The sequence below is a fragment of the Psammomys obesus genome, unplaced genomic scaffold (assembly GCF_907164565.1).
Source record: "Psammomys obesus unplaced genomic scaffold, mPsaObe1.curated_primary_1811, whole genome shotgun sequence".
In the NCBI taxonomy this organism is placed as follows: Eukaryota; Metazoa; Chordata; class Mammalia; order Rodentia; family Muridae; genus Psammomys; species Psammomys obesus.
Genome location: NW_026596069.1, coordinates 9,429,328 through 9,446,573, shown reverse-complemented (window position 1 = coordinate 9,446,573; position 17,246 = coordinate 9,429,328).

Below are 17,246 nucleotides of genomic sequence, written 5' to 3'. Positions count from 1 at the left end.
AAAGTTTTCGATGTAACACCTTTTGCACAATTTTTTTTTTTCTCACAAGTTACCTTCTTTCTCCTAGCAGGTATGGAGCAATATTGCACTGAGCAATATTGCACTGATGAGTAGTGTTGAGGCTTTTTAACCTATTATTTACTTCTGTACACATAGAGAATGCATTATCCTCTCAAAAAAAAAAATAAATAAACCTATTCTGGTCCTTTGCCCAGTTGTCAAATCAGTTGATAGATACTTCTTTTTGATGGCTTATATTAGGTTTTTTCCTTATTTGAAAGCTAACCATTTTGCTGGTTTTGGCTTTCAAATATTCTTTCCAGTTCCTCATATGGTAGCTTTAGTTCTTACTTTGTCTTTTGCCTTCCAGATTCACCAGACTCATTTCAGTTTTATGTCACCTGATTCTATTCATTCATTCATTCATTCATCCATTTGTTTATATATATACTTTTCTTATATGAATCTTATATATACTTTTCTTATATTTTAATAGTATAATGTCTATCCTTCCATTAATTTGTGTTCTTTTTTAATTTCTTCCATCATATCATAACTTTCAGCATAAAGGTCATTTACCTTATTGATTTAATTTTTTCTAAAATATTATTTTATGTAATATTAATGGGATTTTCTGATTATGTTATTTCTTACAATAATTTATTTTTTCAATAATTTATTTTTAATGTAAAAGAGAAGTAGAAGAGTTGATAAAGAAGTTGTTGCTATGAGAACAGAAGCAAGAAAAGATGTGCACTTTTGTCCATTCAACTTCAACACAGCAATGGAAGTGCTGTCCTAAGCAAATAAATAAGAAAAAAAAAAAAAGAATGTCATCAATGTTGAAAATTAAATAGTAACTTGTTTTGCAGTTGATACCAGAATCCTCAAAAAATATATTCCTTTGGTATATAAACTGAGATCATAATATCTTCATGTTACGGCTAAAGGAAAGGGTTTGATTATCGATGTGAAAAAGATAGACAGCCAGAGGCATCTGGAAGAGTCCAGTACAGAGAGAAAGCAATACAGTAAACAGGACCAACAGACTCTACCTTGCCAGGAGAGAAGCAGGAGCAAAACAGAAAGATGGAGAGGAAAGGGGAAAAACGGGGAGGGGAGAAGGAAAGAGGAGACTGAGCGAGGAGGACCAAGAGAGTGACCATAACAGAAATACCAGGGCTATAAAGAGAATGAGTATCTGCAGGAAGGGAAGCCAGAGAGCTGCGGAAGTTTGGGGTAGGGGAGGAGATGGGAAGAACTACCATACACTTTAAAATGTCTAACAGATAATTGTGAAGGATCCTGCAGACCAGCACTTAGGTATTTACTAGTCAGCACAGAGAGCTTTGTCTCTTCTTTCAATGATAAGGGAAATGGATCTTTTTGGTAAAAGGAGACTGGTTTACAGGTTTCTAAGAAATACTGGCTTTTGTCTAACCACCAGAATTTGGGGAAATGATGTTTTCTTTGGACCTGATACTTGGGAACAAATGATTGAAATGAACAAGATATAGTATGAATGTACTATAGAATATGTTGCCGTATATAGCATCGATATTATGAAAGCTAGTTATATTTCTATGTATTTACAATAAGCTTCATGTTATGCCTGACTATAGGTCCTAAAACTTGCATATTACCTTTTACTAGATGTACTAAGACTTTTTCTGCCTCTACAAAATTATTCTCTTTGAATGATGTGACTCATTTTTGCAGGATCACACCATAATCCTGAGTTCAGATTATAGTTATGTCCTATTTATATAACTGTCTAAAGAGCATGCTAGTGCGTTTCTTCAAGTCTTGCATATGTCTTTGGAGTACATCTGAGCTGTTCCTTGCTCTATGTAGTGGTGAAGAAATCTTTACTAGATTTTTCAGTTTTTACTTCCCCTTCCAGAAAAACAGATGCTGCTTTTTAGCTATATATTAAGTCATTTAATTGCATGTAGAACCCCTAATAAAGTCGTTTCATATTCTTGACACATGGAAATGCTGTTCTCAATGTGGTAAGGAAGCTGAGACAGAAGAAAGGACCAGACATGTCTGTATTGCATGGTATGTAGATATGCATACATACCCATATTAATGGTTCAAATGATCAGAACACACCCAGACTAGGCCAGTTATATCCATCTGTGCACATATTTGATCGTTTTATTTCAGGAAACTCCAGTGTTTTCCTTTTAGTGCCATCTTTTTCTACCCCATGTTTTACTAAGGTTTTCTATTCTCTGAGAAAACTTACTCAGTAAGCTAGCTTATCTAATTTTGATATGTATTTCAGACTATGCTGTAAACCCTGTAGAAGTTTTTATTTTAAGCCTTCCCTGTGTTCATGAAATTGAAGGTGTTGCTCTCTATAAAGAAACTCAGGCAGTAGTAAGCAGGTGGCATACCTCACTGGTGAAGTAGTACAGGCTTTCCCCAGAGTCCTGTAAAGGCTTCTGGAGAGCCACAGTCTGCTCTGCCTAAGTATAAAGCAACTGTGCATCTGAATATGACTCAGTTCTTCCCTCCAGCAGTTAATGTTGGCAACCTAGAGTGTTTGAATTTAGAATCCAATGCAAACTCTGAGGCTATATCTTTCATTGTGGATCACAGGAACATAGTATCTAAGGAGACGCAATCAAACTTGGACTCCAAACCTGGATTTGGAGCCACTGTTTTTGGAGAAACTTTGGTGAAATTCTTAGAACGTCATTGTCTAAAGAGAGTCCAGTTCCTACATCAGGGTTTTTAGAAGAATGACATAAGCAGAAGTTGGTCCCCAGGTAAGCACAGTATTCCCCTTGTAGGAATTGGGAAGAATTTTTCAACATATTTCGTTGTAAGTAGAAATCCCTGAAATCTGTGTCCTGGTTGTAGTTTCTGTTCAAGGTTTCAGCAATACTTAAAACAAGAAGCAATACTTTGTGGTAGTGATTGTAATGGTAGATATAAAACAAAGTCACCATGGCTGGGGTTTGGGTTTCTTAGTGATTAAAATCACATGCTGCTCTTTCAAGGGACAAACGTTGAGTGGTTCACAGCTGCCATTTCCTCTGCTACAGAGAACTCAATGTTTTCTTCTGGAGAGTGCAGGCACCCTCCCCATGTAGCATATATTCACACATAAAATCAAATAATATTCATAAAAATTACCAGAAATGGTTAAAGTTAATAATGATTTAAGTATCTGTTGCATCCTTTCTTGCCTGAATTTTATATAGTTGTGATCAAGTAAATAGATTCCCAAGGAAAGGTTTCAGCTACTTTCTATCTACTATATTTACTAGATATTTCACATTAACTTTCTTCTTCACTTATTTTTAGGGGTTTTCCAAGGTCATCTGGCCTACCCTTATATCTTAGCCAGAGCACTGTGTGCTCTACCTAGACTTCAGTCTATGTGTCTCATGGGAGAGTAGTAGTCTGAAATAGATGGCATTAGTGACTATGTCAAAGTCTTCACACAAATTCATGTAAACACAGCTCTACACATGTCTACTTTAGAAATGTCTGACAGAACAGCAAAACTGGAAGTGGAGTGATTGTACTCAGATATAAGAAACAGCATCCATTCAGGCTAAACTGTAGCTGAGGACTTTGCATGGAGGCCAAAAGTTTCCTTGCACCTGCTAGTAACAAATAAGTATAAATAACAGCTATTTCCCCTCACATTACAACTAGCAGAGGAAAGAAGAAAGCTAAGAGAAGGCATTCTAAAAATTGTATCATATTGTTAAGCGTGCCTTTGGTGCAGAGTTTACAGATGAAAAGCATTAGAGGTGGAATGAAGTGATTTATCAAATGCTAAAACTGCGTGTATTAAACACAGAGCAAACAATAGCGGTATAACCTGTTTACCCATGTCTTTAATTCTGTGACAGATTGCAAAGCTTTGCATGTGTGTGTGTCTTTATGTGTTTGCATTTCTGTTACCTGCCTGTGTACCTGCACCTGTATGTTTGCATATATGATTATTTGTGTATATTTCTGGGTGTGTGTATTCATCTGTGTGTGTGTCTATATGTATGAGTCTGTCTGTGTGCCTCTGTCTGTCTATCTTCATCTGTGTAAGTGCATGCATGTGTGTGTGTGTGTGTGTGTGTGTTTATAAGCTCACATTGAAGGAATCTGGAATGGCTACCTGCTCACTATCTGGTAAACATTTGCTTTTTAAATTTTACCCCACCTCAGTGGAATAGAATTATTTAAATTATTCATCATCTAAAACCACTAAAATGTATGTAGCCCAGTTGGCAGTTGCTTTATTAGGCCCTGCAGCCCACAATAAAAAAGGAGAGAGCTGGGTTAGAGCCTTCATCACAATGATACACTGGTCACACATGAAAGCCCCTGTGACAGAGACTGTGTATGTTTAAAAGCAGCAGCTGTTATGATGTCACTTGCTGGGGCAGCATTGAGATTTTTGCAAGAGCAGGTTGTGAGGCAGGATGAGAGTGAATTTCACCTCCTCTGCAGCAGGGAATTTAGCTATCCTTTCCCAAATGGGCTCACCTGAAATCAGGTAGCTTTCTGCTCTTTCTACCCTGCTTGAAGAGACATTTGACCAGGAAACAGGAGGGTTTGTGAGCCCTCTCTGCTTTCCTTCTCTAACATCTCTCAGTATCGCTCAACCCAGTGTGCCTTTTTCGGTTTTTTGTGAGACGCCTTCTTAAGGAAGTAAAGTTTCCGCAGACACTAACATGATAACATTCTCCATGCAGTTTGAAAAATCCACTTCATCCATACACAGAATTCCTAAAATCTCATTGAGCCGCAAAGTCTGAGAGAAATTTGAAAAGGGAGGAACACTACAGGTTTCTTTATATTTCTCCCTGCATAAAAGCACGAGTCACTAGAATGCCATTAGAATTTATGACCTGGGAAACAATATGTATTAAGGTCCAGGGTGCATGTGTGCATACACAGGTGCCTACAGTGTTTGCGCCATCACTATCGGGTAGTTGTTGATACACTGCAGTTTACAGAGTCAACTTCATCTCAAGAGTCATATATTTGTGCAAATTGGAAGAATTACAAAGAAGAGCCACAAAAATGATTGAAGATATGAGGTCTTAACACACAAAGTGAGATACAGAGAACAAGAAGCAGCTCTATGAAGCTCCCTCTACAAAGCTGCGGCATCACTCTCTGCCTCAGGGGTTGTAAAGCCCCAAAGACGAATTTGCAGGGCAGTAAAAGGGGCATTACAGAGAAGGAAATGAGCAGAGAGGAGTTGTCTGCATATCAAGGAAAAAAGTTTGTTGGAGTGGAAGCTATTAGGCAGCAGAATTACCTCCCTAGGGAGACAGTGAAGTCTCTGACCCCATTACAGGGGACATAAAGCCTGGCCGGATGGTCCAGTTCCCCAATATGCTACAGGGAGAGCCTCCCCCTGGGCCTCATGGAGAAATGGAGGGGAAGGAAGGAGGGTGACTCCATTTCTAGGCATTTATGGTTTGAGTTTTGTGCGGGGATGAATACTGAAGTAGCATACTCCAGCCCCCAGGAACTGATGCCAAGGTTAGGCTTCATAATCCTCTGTTACATACTTAGGTATTATCATCAGACTGTCTGTTCCTAAACCTTTGATATATTTAAACGAAATAGAACCTCTGGGTTGCTTTGGAAACTGCACCATTTGATGCATGCTTTAATCTACAGACATTTCCCCAAATATTTTTTCAAATGTGCATGTATGTCCTGTGGGGTGTCGGGTAGAAAATGAACCTGTTTGAACTGCAATCCATCTGGAAGTTCACTGTTTTTATGCAGACTGTGTTCCATGTGTGCGTGCTAAATCTGCAACCATGCTAATGGAATATTAATATATTCTTACTAGAAGGGCAGATTAAAGCTTGAAAGGAAACAAAAAAGGGTAAAATAAAATAGAATATAAAGGAAATAACAAATGAAAGAAATTGAAACCAGTAGGACTGCAGGGTCTCAGCCACAATCCCCTGGGGGAAGGACAGAGGAAAAAAGACTCAGTTCTTTCTTTTTATCTTGCAAGCAATTACTGGCAATTTGTTCTGGCCAGTAAAACTTCTGATATTATCATGGTTGCTGAGTAATTTATCATCAAAGTTTAATGTGAAAACAGGTGACTGTGTAATCACCAATCTCGGGACAGGAATAGAATCGTTATTATTTCTGCCTGAAGAGAGATTTTTTTTTTCTGTCAATTGACTTAACGGCCAAAAGGCTGTTCATCATATCACCATGAATTATAAAACCTCTATTAAATATTCATAAAAGTTTTGAAATGAATGTGTGATAGAGATGAAAGCTGGGCTAATTTAAATACCTACCAGACCTGTCTTAATTACAGAGGTAAAATGAGATATAAAAATTATAGCAGCAAGGGGAGGGGGACTTGAAACATTTCATTCCATACATTCTAGAAAACGCTTCTGCAAGCTACTATCTACCAAGCCCAGGGTTCTGATTCACAAATACTTATTGTGACTTCAATGGTACAATCATGCTTTTCTTCTATAAAGCAAAGAATGGGACTTCCTCGGGAGCTAAGGTGAATGATTTTTGATGCTTCCAAAATGAAAATAAATATTTCACTTGTAAGTTATGCCCATTTTCACCCATGCGAATTCATATACTCAGCAAAGAACACATGCAGAAGAGAGGCTAGATGCAAGCAAAAGACAATCAGTGAGACTTCAAAAAAATGTTAGATTTTATTTGTTTGTTTTCAGATAGGCCTCTGCAGTCCAGGCTGGGCAGGAATGCACTACATAGCATAGAGGATGAAGCTTAATTTTTATCCTCCTGTCTCAATCTCTTGAGTGCTGGGTTACATACCTGGCTTTTGTAGTGCTAGGTTTCAAATGCAGGGACTCCGGCATGCTGTTGAAAGACAACGACAACTGAGCCACATCCTCAGTCCCATTACTTGTGATTCTTTATAGTGGCTGGCAAGAGCTTATAACAATACCACAGCGTGTGTTTCCTTTGTTTTCCTTTCAAACTTGGGCGGTCAGTGTCTCTACTACCTAAAAGTATGTTTCTCATAAGATTGTAAGAGGCTCTGATTAGTCCCAAGGGAATAAATCAACATCGTCTTCATCAGGAACTGTGACATTAACACAGTTGATAAACAGAGGCATTTCCTTTCCCTTCCCAAATCCGTGTAATAGAAAAGCAGCTAGAACCTTGAATGTTTGTCTTTAGGGAAATCAAACTGAACAAAAAGAGCTATAATCATAGCTACACTGATCATTGAGACTGGATTGTATTGTCACAGGTCATCTTGTATATTCAAATATGTTTTCACTTAACAGATGTGTTTATGGACAAACAGATGAACAGGGAAGTATGTTCTGTGGCATAGGCTTGAGTTACAGCTCAGTATATTCTCAAGTAAAAGGTCAGCTACCATCTGGGTTAATCTGGAACAATGTACTTCAGTTTTCCAAGTTCCAGTGAGAGTATCTGTGAAACAAGAGGTTACTTGTGTGCTCCTAAGGACCCATCCAGCTTTAATCATGTGAAGTTGCAATTATGAACAGACAGATAAGAAGCTCTCTGGCTCTTGGGCTGCCACCCAGGAAAATGAATTCCACTTTTAATTTCCTTTTTGGTGATAGGACATCTTAGGATAGGCAAGGTTAAATGATCCACAGGGAAGCCCAGAGAAGTTAGTTGTGAACTCACAGCCTCAGCTCACAGTACTGCTTCCCTTCTTGATGCTGGGACTTTCTGAATATTTTTTCAGTATGCCACTGCCTTCTCATATGAACCTCTTGGATTATGTTATTAACTTTTAAGAAATGTTCTTTTCACTTCAAAATATGTCATAGAGGCATTTCTTCCTCGAAATTTAATGTCCTTTCCAGACATGTAATATGTGTGTGTGTTTGTAAAGCATTACATTGGTTTAATACTGATGAATGTCATAATAATTAACACAAATAATTTGGAAAAGTTAAAATTTAAAATGTAGTCATAAACAGGCCTTACTGGTGCAGGTCTATAATCCCAGGTACTCATGGATTCTGTTAAGTGAAGTACACAATAAAGGATGAAGAAGCTCAGTGATAAGCGGTGTGTATTGTCCCCAATATATATATATATATATATATATATATATATATATATATATATATACACACATAAATAATCCCAGTAAGATGATTAACTTGGGAACTCACTGAGTAGTATATTAAATTGACAGCTACTAAAATTTTTACTTCACTCTTCCTCTCTCCCTGCCTTTCTATTCTTCCTTACCTCTGTGCAGTCATTTAAAATTTAGTCATTGTCTTTTTCCCATCCTTTTTCCTTTCTTTTTCATCAGCCTATAGGTGTAATTCCTGAGGAACACTGAGAATTTTCTTCAGTGGAAGAGGTTAACAGGAAGTTCATGATTCTCCCCGTATGATTCTCAGTCTCTGAGGTGCCACAGTATGCTGACATAACTGAGCAAAGGTGACAAAAATCCACTATGGACAATGAATTGTAACAAATTTCAAAGCCAATGATGATCTCTAAGATCCATTCTGAGACAGTGTTATTGTTGCATAGACAATGATCAAGTTCAACTACAGGCTGAGCTATGGCTCTAGTTCAGAGTCCTTGAAGAAAAGAGAATGCATAGAAAGCATCTGGTAGAAATGAGAAAATAGTTAAAGGATGTTGTATGAACAAAGTGGGGCAGCCTCTGTGATGGCCATGATTTATATAATGGAATGCATACATAGCCTCTTTCATGAACATTGGATAAGTGGCAACAGTTATAGAGAATTCCAGATTTTCCTGTAGCTGATATGCATGTACTCAATAGCTTCTAGGAAATTCTCTATTTTTAAATATATCTTTAGCATTCTCTCACATACCTCAGAGGGGTGCAAATTTTAATCTCAAGATTAGAAGTTAGAAGGTTGTTTGTTTTATCCTTTTCTAGATAATTGATAGATAGATAGATAGATAGATAGATAGATAGATAGATAGATAGATAATGAGCATATTGGTATCATAAAATTTATTAGCCTGAAACAATGGTTATTGTCTCATTTCTTATGGAATGTTGATTAAACTTGCCTCAGTAGTCCCTCTGCTACCCATGTAACCACAAATCACTAAAGCTTTTATGTTCTGAACTTTGCAAAATTATTCCTGGAATAACATATACATAGACACTTCTAATGGCTTGAAATTATTGGTAAATGCTACTACTTGTCTGGTTGATCAGAAAAATCCCTATTCTCTTGAACTCACTGTGTAGTTTTATCTCAAAGTCCCATCATGAGCTAGAATCATTTTATAAATGGAGTCTTGTATCCCTCATACACTTAAACTTTAAATTATCAGTCACTCTTCCATCAGATTCCTTTGGTTAAATCATGTTACAAGTTCCTTTTATCTGACAGAGGGCTAATATCCAGTATATATAAAGAACTAAAGAAGCTGAAAAGCAACAAACCAAGTAATCCAATTAAAAAATGGGCAACAAAGCTAAACAGAATTCTCTGTAGAGGAATATCGAATGGCAGAGAAACACTGAAAGAAATGCTCAACCTCATTAGCCATTAGGGAAATGCAAATCTAAACGACCCTAAGATTTCACCCTACACCCATGAGAATGGCCAAGATGAATAACTAGAGTGACAACACATGCTGGAGAGGTTGTGGAGAAAGGGGAACCGTCCTCCATTGTTGGTGGGAATGTAAACTGGTACAACCATTTTGGAAGTCAATCTAGTGCTTTCTCAGACAATTAGGAATAGTGCTTCCTCAACACCCAGCTATACCACTGCTAGGCATATACCCAAAATTTGCTCAAGTACACAACAAGGATATTTTCTCAACCATGTTTGTAGCAGCTTTATTTGTAATAGCCAGAACTTGGAAACAACCCAGATGTCCATCAATGGAGGAATGAGTACAGAAATTGTGGTATTTTTACACAATGGAATACTACTCAGCAATCACAAAAGAGGAAATCATGAAATTTACAGGCAAATGGTGGGATCTAGAAAAGATAATTCTGAGTAAAGTATCCCAGAAGGAGAAAGACAAACATGGAATATACTCGCTTATATAGACCTAAAAGATATGATAAACATAATGAAATTAATACACCTAAAGAAGATAATCCAGAAAGCGGACACGGGGTATGATGATCAATCTTCATTTAGAAAGACAAATGGGATATACATTGAACGTATAACAGGAGTCTACCACAGAAGGCATCTGAAAGAAGAGGAGTTTGATGTGGAAAGGATAGGAGTTCCACAAGGACCAAACATATCTGGGCACAGGGTCTTTTCTGAGATGGACACTCAACCAAAGACCATGAGTGGATAAAATCTAGAACCTCTGCTTGGATGTGACCCATGATAGCTCAATAATCAATTGGTTTCCCATAGTAAGGGGAACAAGGACTATTTCTAACAGGAACTTAATGATTGGCTCTTTGACCTCCCCACCTCCCAAGGGAGGAGCAGTACTGTTAGGCCAGAGAGGAGGACTTTGCAGCCAGTCCTGAAAATACCTGACAAAACAAAGTCATATGAAAGGGGAGGAGGTCCTTCCCTATCAGTGGACTTGGAAAGGGGCAGGGAGGAGATAAGGGAGGGAGGGTGGGATTGGGGAGGGAATGAGGGAGTGGGATACAGCTGGGGTACAGAATTAACAAAATGTAACTAATAAGAAAAATAAAATTAAAAAAAAGTTACAAGTTCAACCTATATGCAGTGGCTAAAGAATGTGAGGAATGTTTCACACTATGATTCCAGCATCACAAAACATAAGCATGAAAATATAGTCATAGAGGAAACAAGGATAATACTGTACACTAGTCCTGCAGCAGCATCTCTGTGAGAAGACCTTGAGTACAACATAGAATCTCAAATAATAGGGATGGCTTTTATTCTACTTGTATCATATTTGGTATATAACTTCCTACTTTGAGGGATATTTGGTGTATAACTTCCTAAAGCAGGTGACCTAGAATATTCCTGACTTGCTTTGCTGACAAAGAAAAATGGGGAAGTCAAAAGATGTGTCTGGCAAGGCTGCACCTACCAGGAAAAGGTGATTAGAGGGCCCATTACTGAGTTCATACCAGAGAAAGCCCCTGCTCCCCTTATTATGGATTCCCTCTTGGAGACTGAGTCTGTTGGCTATATCAGAGCTGGGATTTTAGTCCTCTCCATGCATTGTCCTTGGTTGGGGTATCAGTCTCTGCAGGGCTCCTAGGGCTCAGTTTTTGTTTTTTTCTTTTGTTTTTTTCTGGCTCCCTTGGTCTCCTTTTGGAGTTCCTGTCCCTTCCAGATCCTTGTATCTCACCATTCTTTCATAAGATTACCTGCCTTTTGCCCAACGTTGGGCTATTAGTCTGAGCCTCTGCTTCAATACCTCTACAGAGGAAAACAGTGCAACCAGTCTTGATGAGACCTGCTAGGCTAGGGTCAAATAGAAGGGGAGGAAAGCCTATCAATGGACTAGGAGAGGGAAACAGGGGGAAAAGAAGGAGGAAGGGTGAGATTGGGAGGAGATGAGGGAGGGGGATACAGCCAGAATCCAAATTGAATAAACTGTAATAAAAGATAATAATAAAAAAGATGTGTCTGAATATTATAGTTCTTTTAAAATTCATTTTGAAAAGTATTTTTTAGTGTTGGAATCAACAAAAAATTTGTATCTTCTTTCACTCAGCTGCATGGAAGTGATATTGTTATGTTAAATTTTATACAGGACTTTATGTTGTGTGGTTGTCAAAGGAACAAAGGATAAAAATCAGTGAGGAGAAAAAAAAAAAACAACAACTAAGCCTCATTACAGAGAGTGCTATCTAAGTGCTGAGGTATTCTCCAATGGAATGAAGTTTGTAGAACCATTCCCACCGGAATTCCTTAAGTCATAACCAGAGTCACAGTTCATCAGAAATAAATTTAAAAATTCTTATATTTTAAAATCGATCTCACAAAAGTTTTGATGTCTTGTGTTCAAACATGAAAAATTTTTGAGATATTTGAATCAGGAACTCCAAAAAATTTATCTATCTATTTTGCTTTAAAATGGTTAAACATCCCAAATGGTAATGTTAGCAAAATTTTAGAACATGTATGAAAAAAAAATATGGAAAATTGGAGGAGAAAACAATGAGCAACTACAGGGATATTGTGAGATTTTTTTGACTACCTATATAATTTCTTCCCAAAGCAGATAATAACTACATAGGAAAGAGTCAACATTCTCATCAAGTGATTTGATACCTTAGAAATGTGAATAAGGCCAAAGTTTCCCAAATAAATTCGTAAATTCCTTAAATGATCCAAATGTGTTGGTTCGCACTTGTAATCCCAGCTGAAGAGAGGCAGAAGCAGTGATATTAGTACAAAGTGGAAGCCAGCATAGGCTACCAGGATAGGCAAATCTAGGTATGAGATCTAGCTTCAGATAACTAAGTTAAATCAGTCAAACAGAGGACCAAACAACTAAACTAGCAAACAGCTCCAGTAGGATGGTTAATTATAATGCTCGAGTACTGTCTCCTTTAGAAAGTTGCATCCTGTGTAAAGCCCTTATTCTCCTTGCTGCTTGTTCCTGCGACAAGAAAATAAAATAATGAGGTTAGACTTTTTACAGTGATACTTAACTCAAAGTCAACCAAAGAGAACTGTACAAACGAGTCACTAGGATGATGTTTCTTAACAGGCTAAGACACATTATCAATTATTCTGTGTGGGAAATACATGCAATGTCCATTGTTTCTTCTTGACAAATAAATTGTTACATTTCTTTTCATGACAAGTTTACTTTAAAAAAAACATTTCAAAGTTTAAATGGCTTATGATGCTTAGGACAAAGATATGGACAGAGTGAGAAATAGTGGGCATAACAAGGGAGCTTCATAGCTTTTACCTTCTCAATTGTAGTTTCCTGTGTAAAGTTCAAGTTATTGCAATAAAGGCAAAATATGACTGTATGTATAGTTATGTAATGAGGAATGAACTTTACTGCTTCTCCTTCCAGGAGAAGTAAGTGTGTGATCATTGCCGAGAGGAGAAGCTCTGTTGGATTTTTTTGGAGAAACAAATGAAAACAGAATAATAACCAATGAAAACTGTAATGGAACCAGAACTCCTTCTGTTTCCACTGCACCATCTTCAACACTGACTGAAACTCAGCTGGTAGCTGCATCAAGCTTAGTTGATATACAGCTATTTAGATCAAGCCATCCTGAAATCTACCAAATGAACTAAAATAAGGATGACTTGTGCTGTTAAATATTTACATACACAGATAAGTTAACTAGTATTAAGAATGTATGGGAGCAATTCTTTTTTTTTTTTTATTGATCCATTTGACACTGGTTCTTTGAACTTCTCTATGACCTCATTTAAGTGGGACCAGAACCCACCTATTAAAATGTGGAAGATTTAATTAATTATGTATGAAGTTATCTTTTAATCCTCTAAGAAGGCTGGCAAGAAGTGGACTATAGCAACACAGAAACTTGAGCTCTCATCAACTTTCCTCCTAGCGGCAGTCAATGATGAGAACAGCATTAGTATATTTATTATGTAGAAACTTCATTGCTTTCCTATGTGGTATGGCATTCAACAAGAAGAATCTATTTCATAATCATAATTTGGCTTATAAGATTTTTAAAAAGCTCGTAAGAGGCATGTGATCTGGTTCAGCCTGAATGGATTATGCTTCGCAGCAATGACGAATGCTTACAAAACAACCAGTGTACCTTTGGATGCATGATGGTGAATTTCATGAAAAGACTAAAGCAGAATTAGACTACTGTACTCAGGTACCATCCCTATAAGAATAAAAAAGAATGACAGAAAAAAGCATTTGAATCGTTGAAGAACAGCACAGTTTCAAGTTGAGCCAAGTGAATAAGTTTGTCTAAAAGAAATGATAAGAATAAGACAACCTAAGGCGGTTACTAGAAGAAAAAAAGCCTGGCTTGTGGGGTGGGGTTGGGGGTCCTAAACCTGGGTCTTACATGTAGGACTCCCAAGGATGAAAAGGAGAAAGAGTAGGTTCCATCCAGAGAGTAGAAGCTGTATTTGGAGAAGAAATTGCCGCAAGGAAGGAGACAACGTAATAAGTATTTGAGTTTTAGTGTTTAGTCTCCAGTTCATTGCTCCAGTTCATTACTGGCTAGGAACCTCAACTCTAGGTGGTACCCCAAACATAAAAACAAAACAGATCAAAACTATCACCACCACCACCACAACAACAATAAAATAAATTATTACAGGTTCTGCCTGACTTGAAGTAGTCAACAATTTACAGAAAAAAATACCGGTTTTTTTTTTTTTGTGCCTACACAATCCAGACTGCAGACTCTATAGACCCTGAATCCATGCATGGCAAAATATAATGAGAGAATTTTAAGTAGCTCATTAAAACTAGAGTCAGTATGTCTGCTCTTCTCAGGATAGATAGTCTTAGGTGGAAGAGATATGGGTAGATAAAAATCTTTCCCTGGCTTTGGAACGTTTGATACACAGGCTTTCCTAAAACCAAAATTACCTTAGTTGAAAAAAAAAAAAAAGGCAGTGTTAGGAAAACTCTTTACTGTAAATTTGCCATTAAGTTTCTTCCCTCTACTTTTTAATTTGTTGTAGAAAGTATAAGTTTCATGTCTCCCGAAACTACCGAACCATTCACAGCAATAAGATAACTTTCATTCTTTGAATAGATATTAGGTACATTGAATCAGGTAGAGGAAATAAAACATATTTTAAAAATCTGCCTTCAATCACCTTTATATTTCTTGGGAAACTTGGACCATTAACTTATATAATTAGTTTTTAGGTAAAATGTGAGATGTGTGCATATTAGAAAGATGGTTTATCAGAGTTCAGATAAAGGGGTGAACGGTCCTTTCCATGTTTGGAGGTGAGGAAAGAAACACTACCCCAAAAGATCTTAATGAGAGCTGTGAGGCTTTGTGCTTGTTCTGCCTAGGAAAGATGGGGACAAGACATTCAGTATGGTAGGTGAAACAGAATAATAAACACATGTGTTGGAAATAGGCAATGAGGATAATAATTAAATGCTGAAGCTCCTGTTTTTGAAAAGTACTCACTATGTGCCAATCCCTTGATGGACACTTTTTATATATTTTTCTTTTTTTTCTCTGCAACAAATCTATGATTACAAAGTAATAACACAATATTGTCATTACACTTTAGGTCTTCAGGGCTTGAGCCAGAGTATTGCCTTCTTTACTTTAGGCATAGATCAAAGTTTCTTTCCCAGATGATTGGCCTAACTTCCTCATGATTCTACTTCCTCATGCTTACTGATATTAGACTGAGAATGCCAAAGACCTACAATAATTTGGATGAATAAAACGAAGAGCTCATCTGGATGTCTGCAGTAACACAGGGAATTCATTTTAAAGTTTTTCAAGTAAGATCACTTTCTGCTACTAGAGGTCATGAATGACAATACATGTTGTTTGCTAATAAAGTCTTGGTCTGATCAGGAAAGCAGCCAGCATAAAGTCAAGGTCCATAACCACGGAGGTGCTATCACACAATACAGAGGAAGTGAACTGATCTCTTGGAGAAAGCTCACAGATTGATGTTAAGACTACTCCGAGGGGTCAAAAATACCAACCTGTGATTTACATCTATGGAAGACTGAAATGTATAGGAGCTCCATTTTCCTACATAATTTAAATCAGACTAACCTTGTGAGGTGTATGCTGGAATGACCTCCCATTTCTAAAATAGATAAACTATGGCATAAATAGATATAAATACATACTTGAAGGCACATAGCAAAACTCAATGCCAAAATTTTTACCAAGGGCATGTAACTATAGAAGATACAGTTACATAAACCTCTTGAAGTACTTATGTTATACTGATTTTGTGAGGAGAAAAATCCCATGAACTATGGAGGGGTATATCTGAAGTAAAACACAAAATTCTCCCACTGAAAGCACCTCCAAGGGCTATAAACTGCACCACATACCCTGCACCCCATTTCCCACCCCCACAACACTGCTTTCCTGGAGGCCTATCAGATATGGTATACCAGAGAAGGCTTTCCCCCACTCTAAGCCACTACCCAACAACTCTCCTCAAAGCACCCCCAACAGTCATGAATCACAATCCATACCTGTGTTCCATGTCCTAACATGCAACTCTGTTTCTACTTCTGGAGGCCTGCAGTCACCAGGAACAAGATTCTGCCCCAAGTCCTTGCTTATCATATTCCCTGAAAACATATCCATCAGCCTACTAAACTATACCATCCTCTGTGGATTACATTTTCCAACCCATAACCTGGCCATGCTTTCCTGGAGACCCTCTAGCCCCAGGTTCTCCAGGTCACGGTGATACAAGGGACCTTATAGGAAAAGGTAGCACCCCAAACTCCCAAAACCTTGCAGGCCAGAAAAACTACAGGAGAGACACTCTACTGGACCGGAAGACTAGAACTCCAAGCCACTTAGACCAAAGAACATCTATCCGGCAAAGATAAACTCAGAAAGCAGTATCAACAGCTAAAATAACTGTAAAACCCAAATGGCTAAAGGCCAGTTTAAATCCTCAGTCAACAAAAAACAAGGCAAAATGGCACCACCAGGAGTCCAGTTATCCTCCCACAAAAAGCCCTGGATATCATAACACAGTTAAGGTAAAAGAAAATGATCTTAAATACTATCTTATATAGATGATACAGACCTTAAAAGAGAAAATAAATAAATTCCTTAAAAAACTACAGGAAAATGCAATCAAACAGAAGAAGGAAATGAGTAAAATTGTTCAAGACATGAAAACAAAAATAGAAGCAACAATGGAAAGACAAACATGGAGAATCCTGGAGATGGAAAACCTAGGTAATAGAACAGGAACGACGATGCAAAAATCAACAGAATACAAGAAATATAAGGAAGAATCTCAGGTGTAGCCGCTACAACAGAAGTTGATACATTGGTCAAAAAGCACAAAGCACCCAGGAAATCTAAAACACTATGAAAAGCCCAAACCTAAAATAAATAGGATTATAAGAAGCAAAAGATACCCAGCTCAAATGTACAGAAAATATTTTCAAATAAAAATCATAGAAGAAAAATTCTCTGACCTAAAGAAAGAGATGCCTGTAAATGTAAAAGAAGCTCACAGAACACCAACTTTAAGACTGTTTAGTCCTGAACTAATTAAACAACGTGTAGTTGTCAAGAAGAAGAAGAAGAAGAAGAAGAAGAAGAAGAAGAAGAAGAAGAAGAAGAAGAAGAAGAAGAAGAAGAA